Genomic DNA, 17,182 nt, shown 5'->3' with positions numbered 1-17,182 from the left:
GTAGTTGCCTTACAAGCAACGAGGTATTTACCGACACTCATATGCCACGCACCAACTTTCACGCAAACATGCAAAACATCTGTCATATCAAATGTTCAAAACATGCTTGCCTGGTTCGGAGAAGTCGGAGTCTAGCTCGGCGAAGTTCGCGGCTCCGTCACCTCTCCCGGAACCTACGGCAATCACGAAACGGGTCCTAACGTGAAAACCAACACATGCATAGAAACTTTGCCAAATATTTTTCAAATAAATCCCATAATAAAACTAGACAAAATTTTAAGAATGTCAGAAAAAGAATCACTCAAAAATAACTTTTTATTAAAAAGTTATAAAGGTTTCTGTCCAGGGACCTTTCTGTAATGAAACAGAAAAGTTCCAGGGTTTTAACTGAGAAAACAGAAAACGGTTCGGGGAAAATAAAACAGAGGCTGACACGCGGGGTCCGCATGTCAGGTTTGAAAAGGCTCGCCGGCGCCCGAAGACGGCGGTGGATGCCGGCGTCGAACCACGGCGAGTTAGGCGAAACAGAGGGTACCAAGAGCTTCAGCGTCCTCTTCCGCGTCGGTGGGTGGTGGACTCGTCCAACGGGGAGCACCACGTCGACGGCGACACTTTCTCCGGTGGACGGCGGTTCGGGTGAGGATGGGGAACTCCGGTGGAGGGCTGCAAACTACGAATTGAGGCGCGGGTCAGAACGAGGGATGCAAGGTGAAGCTACTGGCAAGAGAATGGAGGCGGAGGAGCACACACGGGGGCGAATCGGGCTGGATCCCGTGGCGGGTCGCGGCGGCCGGAGTCGAGGAAGGAGACCTCCTCGGGGCTCTACTAGTGGCTAGGCTTGCTCTAGGGGAACTACAGGGCTGGTGGGTGCTCGAGTTGAAGCTCGGGGCCTCTATTTATAGGCAGATCGACGGGGTGGCCGTGAACGGAGAATCTTCGGCGAGCGATTACGGCGGAGCAGTGGATTGGCAGGTGGTTTGAGCGGCCAGGCAGCATCAGTGGAGATTACTGGAGTTGTTCCACAGCTAAACGGGACTGGTCTCGGCGTAATGGCGTCTGTCCACGGTGAGGTGACCGCACGGGCTCAACGGCGGCAGAGAGCGCGCTCCGCGCCCTGCGGTTCACGACGAGAGTGGCAGCGCATTTGGGGGAGTGGAAGGCCACGCGGCGGGCTCCGGTGGTTTGGGCGGCGCTGGGTGGAGTCGTCGGCGCCGTGTCTCCCGCTGGCGTCCGCAAAGCCGCCGCCGGCGTCGGTCATGGGGCGGCGCACCTTCTGCTGCTCGTCGCCGACGCCCGCAAGGCGCCAGGCGTTCGTGCGGTGTAGGAACAAGAGGGCGGGGACGAGGAGCAAGGCGATGCGGTGGCACTGGCGAGATCGACGTCCATCTCTGAAGAAAACGACAGTAGCCACTGAACTGATTCTCTGAACTTTCTGAAACTTGACATGACCATGCACTGCAGGTGTTCGACAGAAGGTTTTTGCAATGAGATAAATTTTTCTGGAGCTGTAACTTGGTGAGATGACCACTCAATGCACCCAGAGGCTGCATGATTTTACTTGGAATTTTTGGAGAGAGTTTTGAATTAATTTCACCAAATTTGGCAAATCTGGTCCAAACTTGCAGCATGTGTAGTTTGAAAATTTTGAACTAGAGACCAGTGGATCTTCATGGTTCTAGGTTGAGGGTTCAAAGGACTAGGAGGGGAAAAAGGTTTGGTGGCAAAAATCAAAACAGAAAGTGGAGTTCCTTTGTAAATCTCCAAGTAGTAGGATAGAAGACAGAAATTTGTTTGAGTAGAATTTGAATGGAACTAATCACATGGAGAGGTTCAACCTGCTGGATTAGGTGTAGAACATGATCCAAAGGTGAGGGAAGGGTTAGGGGAGAGGATTTGCACTAATGCCATGGCAAGGAGGAATAGTTGAAAGTGGCAAAGGACTTTCCAAAAGCCATAGTGCAAATTCAAAAAGATTTTCAGAAGTCATACTCCCAAATGAAAAACATTTTGTCTTGAGTTCAAATGAAGGGCAAGAACTCCCAAGGCCAAAGGCAGATCTTGGGTGAATCCAAAGAAACTTTTGCCATAAAGAAAAATATTTGGGAGGGGGAGTTCTCTTGAAGAAAAATTTTAAATCACTCCCTTCAAGTCAAATAAAATCTTTTGAAAAATCCAAATAAAAACTTGGGTGTCACAATTACCTCAAAGAAAACAAGAAACAAGTCTTTTCTCATCACGGAACATGAGAATAGCATGCACGTGAGAAGGATTTAGGGAAAGGTACACGCTGCTTTTTCGGAGTCTATAGGGGAAAGGTACACGATGATTTTTTGGAGTCTATAGGGGAAGATTCCACCAGCCCCAATTGCTTTGGGTGAGAGATTGAACCTCCACTCGTTTCTGGTTTCTGCTTTATCCCTAGGGAAAGAAGATATGATACTTTTCAAAGAATGCAATCCCCGCATTCCGGCCCTGCTCTGCAAATCAACATATGAAGATCTACGGGTCACCCTAGTCTTCTGATCCACTAATAAGATTCCGCGCTCGAGATGATGTGATCTGAACGAAAAGATAGATACATCCGAGCTGCCTAAGGATATGGTCTGGTTATCGATCTACTAGGATAAGGGGGAGATCCTAGTACTCAAAAGGCTGGGTAAATTTCAAAATTAAGCGGAGGAAATCCACCAATAAGAGAGTAATAGAAAATACTGTTATCATGAAGAAATTATTTCAAACCATTAAGAAGATACTTAATTCGTTATACAATAGAGACGGGGAAAAAGATGATGATAAAAAACTCCACAGTAATAAGAAATCCAAGAAAAAAGATATAACGGATGAGGAAGGAGCTAAAGAACCTATCAACAATGATGCATCTAGTGGCAGTAATGATGCATCTACTTCTACTTCCCCTAACCCTAATGATGGTTCTAGTTCCACTAATGATGGAACAAATCCAAATGTGAAAACTAGTGCACCTAAGCACGATGATCATGGTATAATCCACTATTTTATATGGGGTGGTGGTAGTTCAAATGGTGGAGATAGTTCCAACAGTGGTTGGACTTCCTACTTGAATTCACCTATTGATAGATTTGTGAAAAATCGAAAAACATTTACCAATTTAGATCAAAGAGGTCTAAATGGTTTTATTGCCAAAATAATAGGGTCTATAGGTCCAACAAAAATTGTGCTTCCATTCTTTTATAACAGTTGGATGCCGAGGATAGGTTTGTTTTCCATGTTTGTTAGAGAGCCACATGACTTTCAAATAGGAGTTAGCGTATGACCATATACCATGTTTCACAATTATGGAACTCTAGTTATGGAATATGTATATATAAAATATTTGTTCTACGCTCAGGTAGGTTGGCGATAATATAAATGTATATATTTGATAAGTTTAAAGAAATAAATGATTCGCTAGGTTTTTTTATCGATAATATTTACTTAAGGGATACTTTTGACGTTATTCAGCAATTCTCACATAGCGGTCTTGGTTTGAAATCCCTTTTGAAACGTGAAATCATAAACAAGTTGGTTGAAGTAGTAATACCATTTTCTGATGAGAATTCTAAGTCGTATGTGTACGGTTATTTTGCTTTTATAGTATACGCAGGGTTATTTTGTACTGTCTGGTATAAGTATATACCTTGGGATCCATATATAAAACCTGCTGATTTAGCTCCACCATCACTGGATGTATTTAGCACCTATCATGTCGATGTCGTGGGTTATAAGAAGGTCACATACCTGATTACTAAGGACATTGTCCAAACAAACTATGGTAGACACCTTTAAACAGCCATCATTTAACGAAGTAGTAAATTCGAATGACTACAACCTTGATCAATCTGATCACAAAGTGAGTTTTTCATGCTTATGCACTGGTATCATGGTTTCTATGTTGTTAGTAACAAAAACACTTCTTCCACATTAAACAGTACTACATAGATACAAGTTTAGCACAATGAATTTCTGAGTTATTTCAGACAAGGAATTTATAAGCTAATGAAAATCAATAGATTTATAGGATATCTATCTAAATACGGCTCCTATCGTTTAAGGTTAGTAAATACATACTAGGAAATGCTCTTCAGGGATACCAAAACTGGAAGATCCTGTCAAGGGGAAACAGGACCTTAATAAGCGCCATCCCGAGACTTGGACTCGAGGGATGGTAAGATCAATAGGAGAAGGAGATATGATACAATTACTATGATCAGGATACCTTATATGAGCCATACTTATACAGGGAATCAATCACGTGAGGGTGTTGTTGATAGAGGGAGCTCTGGCCAGGAGAGGCTAGAGCGAGTGATAGCAACGGAAAGGTAAGATCAAGAAGGAAACAAGGCTTAAGAGGACCCTAATGCACCAATACTTTAGGCATTCCAACTTCCAATACATACTTATCATGGAATGAAATCCAAGAGGAGCAAGCATATCACTGAGAATAGCTAGCTAAAATCAAGGATGCTATCACAATATTCAATGGAATCGTTACATTGGAATAAGATAGACCCGCTTCGATGCTGTATTCAGTATGTCAGGTAGGAGCCAGAACTCACTATGCCATAGTCATACAATCAACCTGTGTATTAACATCAATATCTAGACAGGCAGGATGGATTAATTATATTGATGGCCAAGAGAAGGTGCTCAAAGGGGAAGCACTCTTCATCAAGTAATGACCCCTGGGGACGGGTACTGGGAAAAGAAAGCAACGCATAAGCTCTTGTTCCTAATACGGTTCGAAAGTAGTGCAAAGAAAAGCAGTACTTCAGTCGGAAAGAAAGCTGCAGGAGGGTTAGTGCGAAAATCTTCTTGTTCGGATGGTTGAGAGAAGGAGGTGTGTCCTGTGGCGGATACACCGATTGATTGAGACGCCTCATGGCCACCGGAGGGAGAAATAGTGATAGCAACGCTTACAAGGAGTGCTGGGATAAGTTGGGAAGAAGGCAAAGATACTGGCGACTAGATCCTTGTGGCAGATTGGAAGATACCGATATCTCTATTTCAATTTGTTGATTGATGGTTTAAGGAAATGGCAGTGGTCCAAATCTTGCACATTTACTGTTACTTCTATGTATAAGTTCCTTGCTCAGGTGTGGCCCAACTTTCATATCTTATTGGGATAGCTACATTGCCCTGGCCGGGTATTGCGAAGGAAGGAAACACCTTATCTGAGTCAGGCGATGCTAAAGGATGGATTAAAAAACTCATGGATGCTATCTCTGTTATTGCTGCTTAATGCCCTATTTATACCGATCTAGCTTATAGCTGGGATTTCTAGAAAGATAAGCTGATGCAGCCCTCAGGGATGGAGTGCCTAAACTAACCTTCCTGAACATAAGTAGCAGAGGTAGAAGATATGTAAATCGTACCATCAAGGGGAAATGAACAATTGTTATGCTTGGGCTAGGTTAGCTGATCAAGGGAATATTCCTATCAGAAGAACAATCAGAAAATAAGGAGATAGTTAGTTGGCACTTTTCACACAAGAACCGCTTTTCGTATTAAGCACGGGAGTGGTAAGGAAAGACCTCTGCGTAGCTATCAAAATGAATTAATGAACGAAATAAACGAATTCCGGTGAAACCAAGGCGAATTTATGAGCCAGCAGTGGGAAAAAGATGCCAAGTATTGAGATGCAACATTATGAATGGTGCGATCCCAAGTCTTACTATTTACTCAAAATTGACTCAAATGATTGACTGAACTTCACAGAGGACTAAAGCCGGGAACTTAAACTAATGGTTTTGCCTTTCCACTTCCCAATTGACTCTCATAAAAGGCTAGGCTACCTCTTCACATCGCACCTAATCCCGAATCATGTGCTCTATTCAAGGGATCAATAGTGGCTATTAAGCTTTTCCCTTTCTATATATTCTTGAGAATAAGTAAATACCATCCTTTTTCCTATCAGCATCTCTCTATTTGACAGTAAATATTGCTTTCAATCGATCAGGCACTAGGTTATTAAATTATGGATATGCCATATAATAAGGGAAAAGGCCTGAAGTTTTTTTAGCGCAAAAGAAAAGCCGATTCCAAATTTTCTATATTTCCCGGCAAGTCTATGAGAGTCCTATTACAGATCCTCTGATCTTTAGCTTGAATGGTCGTGTTTTTATATAATTAGGTCTTTCTTCTGAGCTCTCCTATTATGGCACGGAAAAAGAAAACCTATCACTCTCAAAGAATGGGTAAAAAGAATTCAAGCTAGGGGAGCCTACACTCTCAAACTACCTATACTACGCCCCCATTGATTGGAAACCCTCAGGGAAAAATGATCCCATAAACAAAGGAATTATACAGTACGAAATAGCAAAAAAACAGACTAATTCGATTCTAAAAAATCGATAATAGATATTTTATTTTGCTTAATTTGTCCCGACAAGGAGAGATATTCAATATTTGAATCAGATTGGATTTCGTAGTATACCAATGTGAGCCAAACTATTACTATTTCATCTAACTTGAATAACCAAGGATTGAATTTGACTATGGATTCTGATAACTCGAGAAGTTTTTATTTGGTTATGATCCAAAAAGAAAAAAGAAAGGTTTAACAAGCCATGAGAAAATAGAGTAAAGTAACCATACGTTCTGTTTGCATAACGTGTATACACCACGCCATACAATCGAAATAGAAACATGGGACGGTTCCAGAATTTGGAATAGATCCATGGGGATGAGAGAAGTTGTTGTTGAGAAATATGAAATTGGAAAGGAAGTCAAACTCCCTATGGAACCTGTGATCGGTTGTACCTGTACTTTAGTGATACAAAAACTCGCTATTCACTTAGTTTCTGGTCAATAATAAGATTATGTAGGAGAGATGGCCGAGTGGTTCAAGGCATAGCATTGGAACTGCTATGTAGGCTTTTGTTTACCGAGGGTTCGAATCCCTCTCTTTCCGTTTCTGTTAATTCACCAACGTTACCGACCACAATGAAATTTCTAGTAAGAGGAAAATCTGTCGACTTTCTAAATCATGAGGGTTCAAGTCAAGTCCCTCTATCCCCAATAAAAAGCCCATTTTACTTCCTAACTATTGTACCAACCTCTATTTTTCATTAATGGTTCAAACAAGATTCACTATCTTTCTTATTCTACTCTTTCACAAACGGATCCGAATTGACTTCTTTGGATCTTATCCCATTCATACAAATGAACATATTATAGTATAGGCAAGTAATCCCTATTATTAAGTAAGTCATTCACAATCCATATCATTATCCTGATATTTACTAAGTCCAATTTGAGAATAATTTTTCCTTTTTAGTCCCTTTAATTGACATAGATACAAGTACTCTACTAGGATGATGCACAATAAATAGTCAGGATAACTCAGTTGGTAGAGCAGAGGATTGAAAATCCTTGTGTCACCAGTTCAAATCTGGTTCCTGGCACAGAACAAACAATGAATGCCTTTTCGGGAAAGAAAAGGGCCACATATTTTTTTATAGGGAAAAGCTTTTTTAAGGGGAAGAATCATCAACAAAAAATATAGGAAAGAACAACGAAGGAAAAACATGAAAAAACCAGTGTTTTCCCGGAACGGAATAGCGGAAATTCCATTCGTTGATCACCAATGTTGCATGTCTTTCCTTAATGTGGAGTACTTTGAGTTAGAAGGCCTACTTTATTCGTCATTTTAAAGCCTACTTATTCATCTAGCTATTTCCAATTCTAATAAATAACCCGATCATATCATATCTTGGAAAACCCTAAGACTACCCAAGGCTGTACCCTACAGTGTTACCTCTAGTCTATACTTGTGTATACGTTACCTTCTGGGGTGGCAAGCTAGAACCAAGTAGTCTAGGTATCAATTCCAATTTAAGTCAACGATCCTCATTTTCTCCAACATTAAGAAGATTATTGGTAAGGTGACCAACCATCACGCAGGATTCTGGGTCGGAGTAGCACCTCTTGCCTGATATATACAGGTCGTTACTGGCGATTCGTTTGTGCCCTATGGTGTTCAATTGCCCGTTTGTTCCCTCCCCCTCAGGATGGGTCAACCTACTTTGCCCGCTCAGGTGCTCCAAAATGCTCTGACTAGACCGCCGAGACCCATGATTTGTCCATCATTCAAAATGGCATTTCGCAAGGGCTCATAAGGTAGGAGGAATCAAAGATCCTCCGTGCACTTTTGCCTAGAGTTAGTTTAATTTTTCACTACTGTCTGAGTGGTGGCTAAACCCTCCACTATATTCAAGTAGTGGTTTCCGCAAATGTAGATAATGTTGTTGATTAACACCCACTTTCCATACCCTGCAATTCAGAGGCCATCACCTCTGGCCTTTTAGTAACATATCAGTAAAGAAGGCTCTCCTCGTGTAGCTTTTTGTTCTCGAGGAAGAAAATCTCATTGATTACTTATAATGCCGGATGAAGCAAGTTACAGCATTGGTTCTTTCGTGATTCACGTATATTGGAAATCTCTTTCTTTAGGAAATGGGATGGCATTCAATTCTCACTTAGGGATTCTCTTCTTCCTGAACATTGATGAAAAGGACTCTGGATTTAATGCTAAAGTTTAGTACTGGGCCGAGCGTACTTACCTACTTAGACAAGAGGGATACTTATAGATCTCTATGAGCGTAAGGCAAAGTGGGCAAGACTACTTCCATAACTACCTTTTCGCTTAAGCAGGACCTGTGAGACCTCGAAGAAACCGTCTACTACTAGTTATAGACGCTATTTCTAATTGAATAGAATGGACGCTTCACAGCGGTTCTGCGACAGGCAGGGCTGCCGGGTGAACATAGGCAGTTGTTCCTATAGAACACAAGTCTTTCTCTAAAGCACGACCTTCCAATTGGACTACGTCTGGTCTCTATCCTTTTTATTCCAAAAATGGGTCCTTGATCAAAATGATCTGGTGTCTATGTCCATGCCTAAGGTTGGTAAACCCTATATCTATTGCGGGGTGGTTTGAGGAAGGGACAACTTGTAACCCACGACTTACTACTACGAAGATTCTTGTGGAGAGCTTTTCACATATAGATAGGTCGGGACGAAGAAGCTCCGTAGTCTACTAATAGATAGAAAATCCACCTTGTGAACCGTGTTTGTCTTAAAGTACTGTCTGAGAAGGAATATACCTGTCCCAATCCCTCTAGTGGCTATAATGATTGACATAGGTAGCTTTCATAGTCAAAGCTCACAGGGCCAAATGCTCTGTTGGAGTGGGCACGAACACACACAATCAAGGTTCGAAGAACTTCTACTTCACGCCTTGAGGATTCTATGACGCTCACTCAATGGTGTTGTGGCAATTGCAAGCAATCAATAAACGAGGAAGCCAAATTATGGATCCAAGAAGGCTGCATCAGAAGGAAGAGTAGGTGTTGCTATGCCATTGGCTGGGACTGAGACAGAGAGGGGAGCATAGCCCCTATGATCCCGGTAAAGAGTTCCAACTAAGCTCTTCTCAGGTTCTTTCTATCTCTTCCATTCTTATGTTTATATATTAAAGTGTAGTTTCTTACTTAAATATAATAATATTAATCTAATATGCCCATTGGAGTTCCAAAAGTACCTTACCGGATTCCCGGAGATGAAGAAGGGACTTGGGTTGACTTATACAATGTTATGTATCGAGAAAGGACACTTTTTTTAGTTCACTACCCTATACATAGAAAGAAGTGCTTTTCCACCGGTATCAACATTCTATCTAGAATCAGTAGCGATAATTGTTGTATTGTGAGCCAGCCCCGTAAGACACTACACACCTCCAAATTCTGTATGATTTTTCCAATCATTTCATTTATATGACCTGCAAATAAGATAAGATCTTGGCTCGCCCTACAAAAAAACAAATATATGCCCTATAAACTTGCTTGCTTCTTCGAATCTCGAAATAACATATAGAAAGTGTTTATGTGATGAGACCATTCTCGATCGATAAATGCGATAGGAGCCTATGTGTTTCATAGGCAGCCGGCCAATAGGGGAAGGTTGTGAATCCGGCGAACCGACCGCTTTAAGAATGTGATTGTCTTCTCTCACTCAGTTATCAATTGACAAAGATGAGCCATTCTTTTTCGCCCTAAAAACGACAATGGTATGGTACTTTTTCTTCAAATCGAGATTGTGTGGGTGTTCGCTCATGTTCACGTTACATGCTAAATCAGGCTTTCCTCTGAAAAACCAAGGACAACCCCTATCTCAGTCTCCTTTCTCTTTTTGGGAGCAGAGCTGAAAAAGATGGAGTTACCTGGAGATGAGATTTCTTTCTACGGATATGAAGGATAGAAATATGCTATTTGTTGCTATTACAATGAATCAACCAATTCGTAGTAAGTGTTCCCGTCTTCCCGATCTACATGATTTATTCCCAACCAATATCTCTCAGAACTTTGATATAACGCCAAACTTGGATATAACGCCAATGCCTGAGCGAATTGCCGGCGTCACAATAGTTTTCCAAATAGAAAGGTATTTGGGCCAAAATGAGTCCGAACAGGGAGCAGTCAATTTAGCTAGAACAGTATTGGGAGCCCGCCACCGAAATGGCGAAACTTGGCAGGGCATATTAGAGGAAATTTGGGCGGGTGGTGGTATGGATAATTTTATCCAGAATTTTCCTGGTGCCTACCATAATACCCCATTGGATCAATTTGCCATTTACCCAATAATTGATCTTCATGTGGGCAACTTTTATTTGACATTTACAAATGCATTCTTGTATATGCTGCTCACTGTCGTTTTGGTCGTTTTTCTATTTTTTGTTGTTACGAAAAAGGGAGGTGGAAAGTCAGTGCCAAATGCATGGCAATCCTTGGTCGAGCTTATTTATGATTTCGTGCTGAACCTGGTAAACGAACAAATATGTTGTCTTTCCTGAAATGTGAAACAAAAGTTTTTCCCTCGCATCTCGGTCACTTTTACTTTTTCGTTATTTCGTAATCCCCAGGGTATGATACCCTTTAGCTTCACAGTGACAAGTCATTTTCTCATTACTTTGGCTCTTTCATTTTCCATTTTAATAGGCATTACGATCATTGGATTTCAAAGACATGGGCTTCATTTTTTTAGCTTCTTATTACCTGCGGGAGTCCCACTGCCGTTAGCACCTTTCTTAGTACTCCTTGAGCTAATCTCTTATTGTTTTCGTGCATTAAGCTTAGGAATACGTTTATTTGCTAATATGATGGCCGGTCATAGTTTAGTAAAGATTTTAAGTGGGTTTGCTTGGACTATGCTATTTCTGAATAATATTTTCTATTTCATAGGAGATCTTGGTCCCTTATTTATAGTTCTAGCACTAACCGGTCTGGAATTAGGTGTAGCTATATCACAAGCTCACGTTTCCACGATCTCAATTTGTATTTACTTGAATGATGCTACAAATCTCCATCAAAATGAGTCATTTCATAATTGAATAAAATGAGGAGCCAAAGATTCTAGGGGGCTACAGCTGTGCTTTTGTAGCACTGAACATGGTTCCGGGTACTCAAGATATTGCGTTTGTGTTTGGAGAGGGGTGTAGATTGTAGATTCCAGCCGAGAAGACCAGGAAAATAGAAGGATAAAGAATGTCATATATCTCAGGAGCTAGATCACTTCCCGGTGAACAAGTCAGAATTCCCACACACAATGGGAGCCGTTTCAACAATTTCTGCTCTACGTTGCAAACTAGGAGGAAGAAGCTACCAAACCCCTGGCTAAGAATCTATATCATACCGAGCAATCATTCTGTCTTCTTGAGAAGAAAGAACACATGAATCCTCGCTTTGAGCTCACCTACGAGTGCACCTAACAAGGTTTTCCAGACCTAATAAACGTTCATTGCAAAGAAATGTTGACCTTTGATTTAGAGAGGATCAACCACAGTTTGAGAATAGAAAAGTGCACACCGGCATTATGCCTCGTAAAGCTACCCCATTCATAGCTTTATTCATTGTCTGCTCGAATAGCTTCATTTCAATGTTAGGATGACTCGCAAGGTCGTCTAAAATAGATTCCACCTATCTAGTTTCAATGTGGCATGCCAACCACAATCACTTCATCCCTTGGCTTCTTTATCATAGCTGCCTACCTCTTCAGATCAAGGATCAAAGACTACAGGAGCTCAAAGTTTATTGTCGCACACTTCCATCTAGGAGATGCATGTTAAGCAATCCCTTGGATTATAGCCTAGGAGATCGATTGGCAGGCCTTGTTATATGAAAAGAGTATCCTTATGGTTTAGGAACCCCAACATCTATTGAAAAGTATAATGCACCCCTCGGTTTACCAACATTTCCATTCAATCTCATTTAGATTCTATTAACTAACAAGCCGGGATCCAATTCCATTTCAACCGCTGCGGTCATTAACGAACTAGAAAAGAGCTAAGGAACTATTTCCAGATAACTAATCGGGTGCTGAACGACCTACTACTTCAATATGTCATTGCAATTTCAAATGGGTTTCGATGGTACTCAAGCAGCCTCACTACTTCGATCTCAGTAACCTAATGATCTCTCCAACCCAACTCATTCTCGGAAGGAGACATGGCCAAGGGTGAACACGATATGATGGCTGAGAATCTCTATTCCTACAAAATAACATGATTCACATGCTCAATACCCAGGACGGTGGTTCCTCCCGCCTGGCAGGTCTAAGAATACAACCCCTACGACACAGTTGAAACCAATTGTCTCTCACTTCAAAGATGGACCCTCTGTTCCTTTGAAATGCCTTTGATACATCAATTCTGCACTTTTGAAAGTGAAGATCTAGGTCCAAGAGGAATGAAATGAGCATACCAGGAGTTCTCTATTCACATGTCAAATGAAGAATACTTATTTTCAGAGAGTGCCTCCAGGTTCTCTAGTAGCTATATCAAACCACAACTCTGTACTAGCCAAGAGGCTTCGGTACTAACCAACACACCAGGATTAAATGATGCAAAAAAGAAAAAGGAAGATAATACCACTGCTGTAGATGCACGCCCTTCTCTTAGTTGAGAAGAACACAGGTAAGAAAGTCTAGAAAGTTCTGAGACTAGGGTAGGTGAATCCATTGACCTTGACGTAGGGCTTTCCCCTCCACCCGATGGTGATTGACTTACTGATGACCGGCCCTAAGCCATTAATGAATTGAGCCTGGTGAACCATTGATATAGCACTCTGCGGGGCGAAGGCTATGCTTATCACGATAGTTTACAGAAGCTCTTTCCTGACCTGGAATAGACGAATCCTAACAAGATTCTGGACATTCGCGGGATGAAACAACATCTACTCGAATTTCATTCTCAAAGCCATCAAGGCGGCGCTCAAGAGAGGTTGTTGTCTACCTAATGCCATCCTTTTGATCAGATTGTAATGGTAGTAGCCCCGGTTTCACGGGTTTTGATACCCCAGCATGTGCAAGAACATCCTCAAAAATGTCTGATGTGACTTCACCTGAAAGTGCATCTGGAACCGCTCCAAGTGCCGATTTAGATGTTGTAGGAATGAACAAAGATTGTGGTGCTGAAACAAACGGACAACGGGACCTGTCCTCTATTGGCGTTTGATAGCTCATTGCTACCTCGCCGGAGGGATGAGGAGATAGACTCTGACCCAGATCTCGCTATAGCCGCCAACGGATCAATTCATTAAGGGCACACCCAGGTAGGGAAGAATTCTCAATTAGTTCATTGAGTTTAGGAAAGGATGCCAGTTTGGAACAGTTGGTGGAGCATGGTGAAACGCGCTCATTTGGAGTGGCTGAAACAGAAACATACTCAAGAGCTACTCATCTTCCTAAAAGCTCTAGCAATGCAAGACCTATCCTAATGCAATAAATACCGGTGCTCTCGAACTCAATCAGCATAGGTACAGGGCCAGGTGCTTCTCCAGCTCTTGGTACCGTCTCTTGTGCCCCACCTGTATAGCTAGGGTTAAGTAACCCATTCAGGAGAAGATAAGAGAAACACCATCTGGTAAGGTTGGATCTATAAAACAACGTTGGTTGATAGAGCTATCTTGACATTATAGGTGGGGTCTTTGGATAGCAGGTATGCTGTGTCAGAGAGCATTGGTGAGATTATCCATCTTATAACCCCCGTTAGACCGACAGATGATAGATTCCCTTCCAAGCCATTGAAACCTCGCTTTCTTATCTAAATACAGGCGTTAGAATACGTTTTTTCATTGAATAGGTTCTATCTACTTCCATTCATTATCCGTGTGCTTGTGAATTTATTAGAATCCATTTCAGTAGGACAACAGGGCTCTCGCCTAGCTGATTCTAAAGTGGAAGCAATTTTCAGGTATCTACAGATAAGGGTACTAATTCACATTTCTATCGCTACCCCGTGGCATTGGAGCTTGTAGTGATAAGGATTTTTTAATAGATAGTTTGTTTTATCCTTGAAGTAAGAGCACTGAGAATAGCTTAGCTTTCCAGTCGAAAGAAAGCATAGAGAACCATCAAACAAATACTGGATGGAGAATGCATTCTTCGTTGCCCAAAGGAAGACGGAGGGAAATGGCCCTTTCTCGGGATGGATTTATTGATTCAACTCATCTAGATGATGATCTGTACCTAGTAACCTATAAAAACAAAGTGAGTGATGATTTGTTTAAGGAAATGGAGGAGACAACAAAGCAGCCAGCTAATACAGCAGTTCAGCTCTCAGCTGCTATTGCTGCCTATGCCAAGATAGTGTTATACCCTTTTATTAAAAGGGATGATTGCTATTATACGGACACGGACTCTATTGTTGTTCAAAACGAACTTCCAGAAGAAATGGTATCACCTAGCGAAATAGGAAAGTTTAAGAAGGAGCACTATGTAAAAGAGGGAATCTTTTTGGCTCCCATGTCATACTGCATACATGCATTACATGAAGATAAAGAAGAAATAATCATGAAGCATAAAGGAACGGTTAGAAAGGTAATCACTAAAGATTTACATAAACCAGCTAGCAGACCCAACATTAAAACAACAATTTTCATGTTCAGCTGACTTTCATCGTGATTTTATCAATTTATGTGTAGAGAAAAAAAATCAATACGTACGTAGTTGGGATAGGAAATAGTATGAAGCAAGAATTAGTATACGATGAGGATGGAACGTGGATAGGAACTAAACCTCCTCATATAGGAGAGGATTCTATTTTTAGTATCCATCCTATTGCCCATAAAGTCATAACCGGCATATTAGGAAAAATGAATAATCTAACGAAAAAATGCAATCTAAAAGATCATAAATCTGATGATGATAAGAAGATCAAAGATTATCAGAAGAGAGAATCTCATGAGACAAAGAAGAAGAAAGCAGATAAGAAGAAGCCAATGAATAAGAAGAAGAAGCGGTAAGAGCAGTTAGGATGGATAGCGGGCGAAGGACGAGAGAAAAATGCTGATGTCAGTGAAACAGGTCATAATACTCCCTATGTCTTGACTACAGGGAGAGTGAGAAAAGACCATCTTCCGGTTACTATGCCTGTGGTGCTTTCTGTAGGGATGACTTATGGTATGCGGGAATGTCAAGTAAGTACGGATTTTGATAGCTAATACGAGTTGGGATGACCAGCAACGTCAAGAGGGGTCAAGCAAAACTAGCTCTATAAGCTCTTTAAAACGAGCTAGAACCGCATCAATCGAATTCAAGGTAATAAATCCCACTGATAAGAAATACATAGGCCTTACGCCCACTTACCACTTCAATGACGGACTTCTCTGATACTGATACCAAACCTAGCTTGAGAGAGATCACAGGCATGTGGTGAACCATACCGAGTGAATGAGTACTGAAATGAACCATATCGAGTTGTGGCCTTACTCTACAACTCAAGTTCGATGAGCTCTTAGCAGAGTTGTGTGCCGACTATCTACTAAGTTGTGTGCTAGGGATGGAAAGAAAGCAAGAAGCATGCCAGGTAGTTTCCACTTTCTTACCGAGCGAAGGCAGTGAATGGTTAGCTATTCGAATGGTTTACTTTACTTCGATACTGGCATTCTTCTTTAATGAATTCTATTTCACGGATGGAATGAGGAGAGCAAGAGGTGAGATCCGATTGCACGACAAAGTAGATCTGCACGTGGCGAAAAACAAAAAATCTCATAGATAGACAGAGATTTCGGGAAGGATTCAGCAGTTGAGTGATCTGGTTATCCTTGGGAATCCAGGACGGTACCCGCATTCTAAAGGAAATATGCCCTAGAGGCAATAATAAAGTTATTATTTATTTCCTTATATCATGATAAATATTTATTATTCATGCTAGAACTATATTAACCGGAAACTTGATACATGTGTGAATACATAGACAAACAGAGTGTCACTAGTATGCCTCTACTTGACTAGCTCGTTGATCAAAGATGGTTATGTTTCCTAGCCATAGACATGAGTTGTCATTTGATTAACGGGATCACATCATTAGGAGAATGATGTGATTGACTTGACCCATTCCGTTAGCTTAGCACTCGATCGTTTAGTATGTTGCTATTACTTTCTTCATGACTTATACATGTTCCTATGACTATGAGATTATGCAACTCCCGTTTACCGGAGGAACACTTTGTGTGCCACCAAACGTCACAACGTAACTGGGTGATTATAAAGGTGCTCTACAGGTGTCTCCAAAGGTACTTGTTGGGTTGCCGTATTTCGAGATTAGGATTTGTCACTCCGATTGTCGGAGAGGTATCTCTGGGCCCACTCAGTAATACACATCACTATAAGCCTTGCAAGCATTGTGACTAATGAGTTAGTTGCGGGATGATGTATTACGGAACGAGTAAAGAGACTTGCCGGTAACGAGATTGAACTACGTATCGAGATACCGACGATCGAATCTCGGGCAAGTAACATACCGATGACAAAGGGAACAACGTATGTTGTTATGCGGTCTGACCGATAAAGATCTTTGTAGAATATGTGGGAACCAATATGAGCATCAAGGTTCCGCTATTGGTTATTGACCGGAGAGGTGTCTCGGTCATGTCTACATAGTTCTCGAACGCGTAGGGTCCGCACGCTTAACGTTACGATGACAGTTATATTATGAGTTTATATGTTTTGATGTACCGAAGGTTGTTCGGAGTCCCGAATGTGATCACGGACATGACGAGGAGCCTCGAAATGGTCGAGACATAAAGATTGATATATTGGAAGCCTATGTTTGGACATCGGAAGTGTTCCGGGTGAAATCGGGATTTTTCCGGAGTACCGGGAGGTTACC

General features: G+C 41.5%; 2 non-coding genes and 1 pseudogene across 2 annotated transcripts; all 3 read left to right on the top strand.

Annotated features, from left to right (window-relative positions):
- The first annotated feature begins 6,841 nt into the window (after positions 1-6,841).
- TRNAS-GGA (transfer RNA serine (anticodon GGA)) lies at positions 6,842-6,928 on the top strand. The gene has a single exon. It is a non-coding gene; the product is annotated as a tRNA-Ser (tRNA).
- A 420-nt stretch (positions 6,929-7,348) lies between these two features.
- On the top strand, positions 7,349-7,421 carry TRNAF-GAA (transfer RNA phenylalanine (anticodon GAA)). The gene has a single exon. It is a non-coding gene; the product is annotated as a tRNA-Phe (tRNA).
- Positions 7,422-10,216: 2,795 nt separating this feature from the next.
- LOC123048615 (ATP synthase subunit a-like) lies at positions 10,217-11,404 on the top strand (annotated as a pseudogene).
- The last annotated feature ends 5,778 nt before the right edge of the window (positions 11,405-17,182 follow it).

This window comes from Triticum aestivum, chromosome 2D (genome assembly GCF_018294505.1).
Source record: "Triticum aestivum cultivar Chinese Spring chromosome 2D, IWGSC CS RefSeq v2.1, whole genome shotgun sequence".
Lineage (NCBI taxonomy): Eukaryota > Viridiplantae > Streptophyta > Magnoliopsida > Poales > Poaceae > Triticum > Triticum aestivum.
Note: the sequence above shows the minus strand (reverse complement) of the source record. Positions and strands in the feature narration are given on the sequence as shown.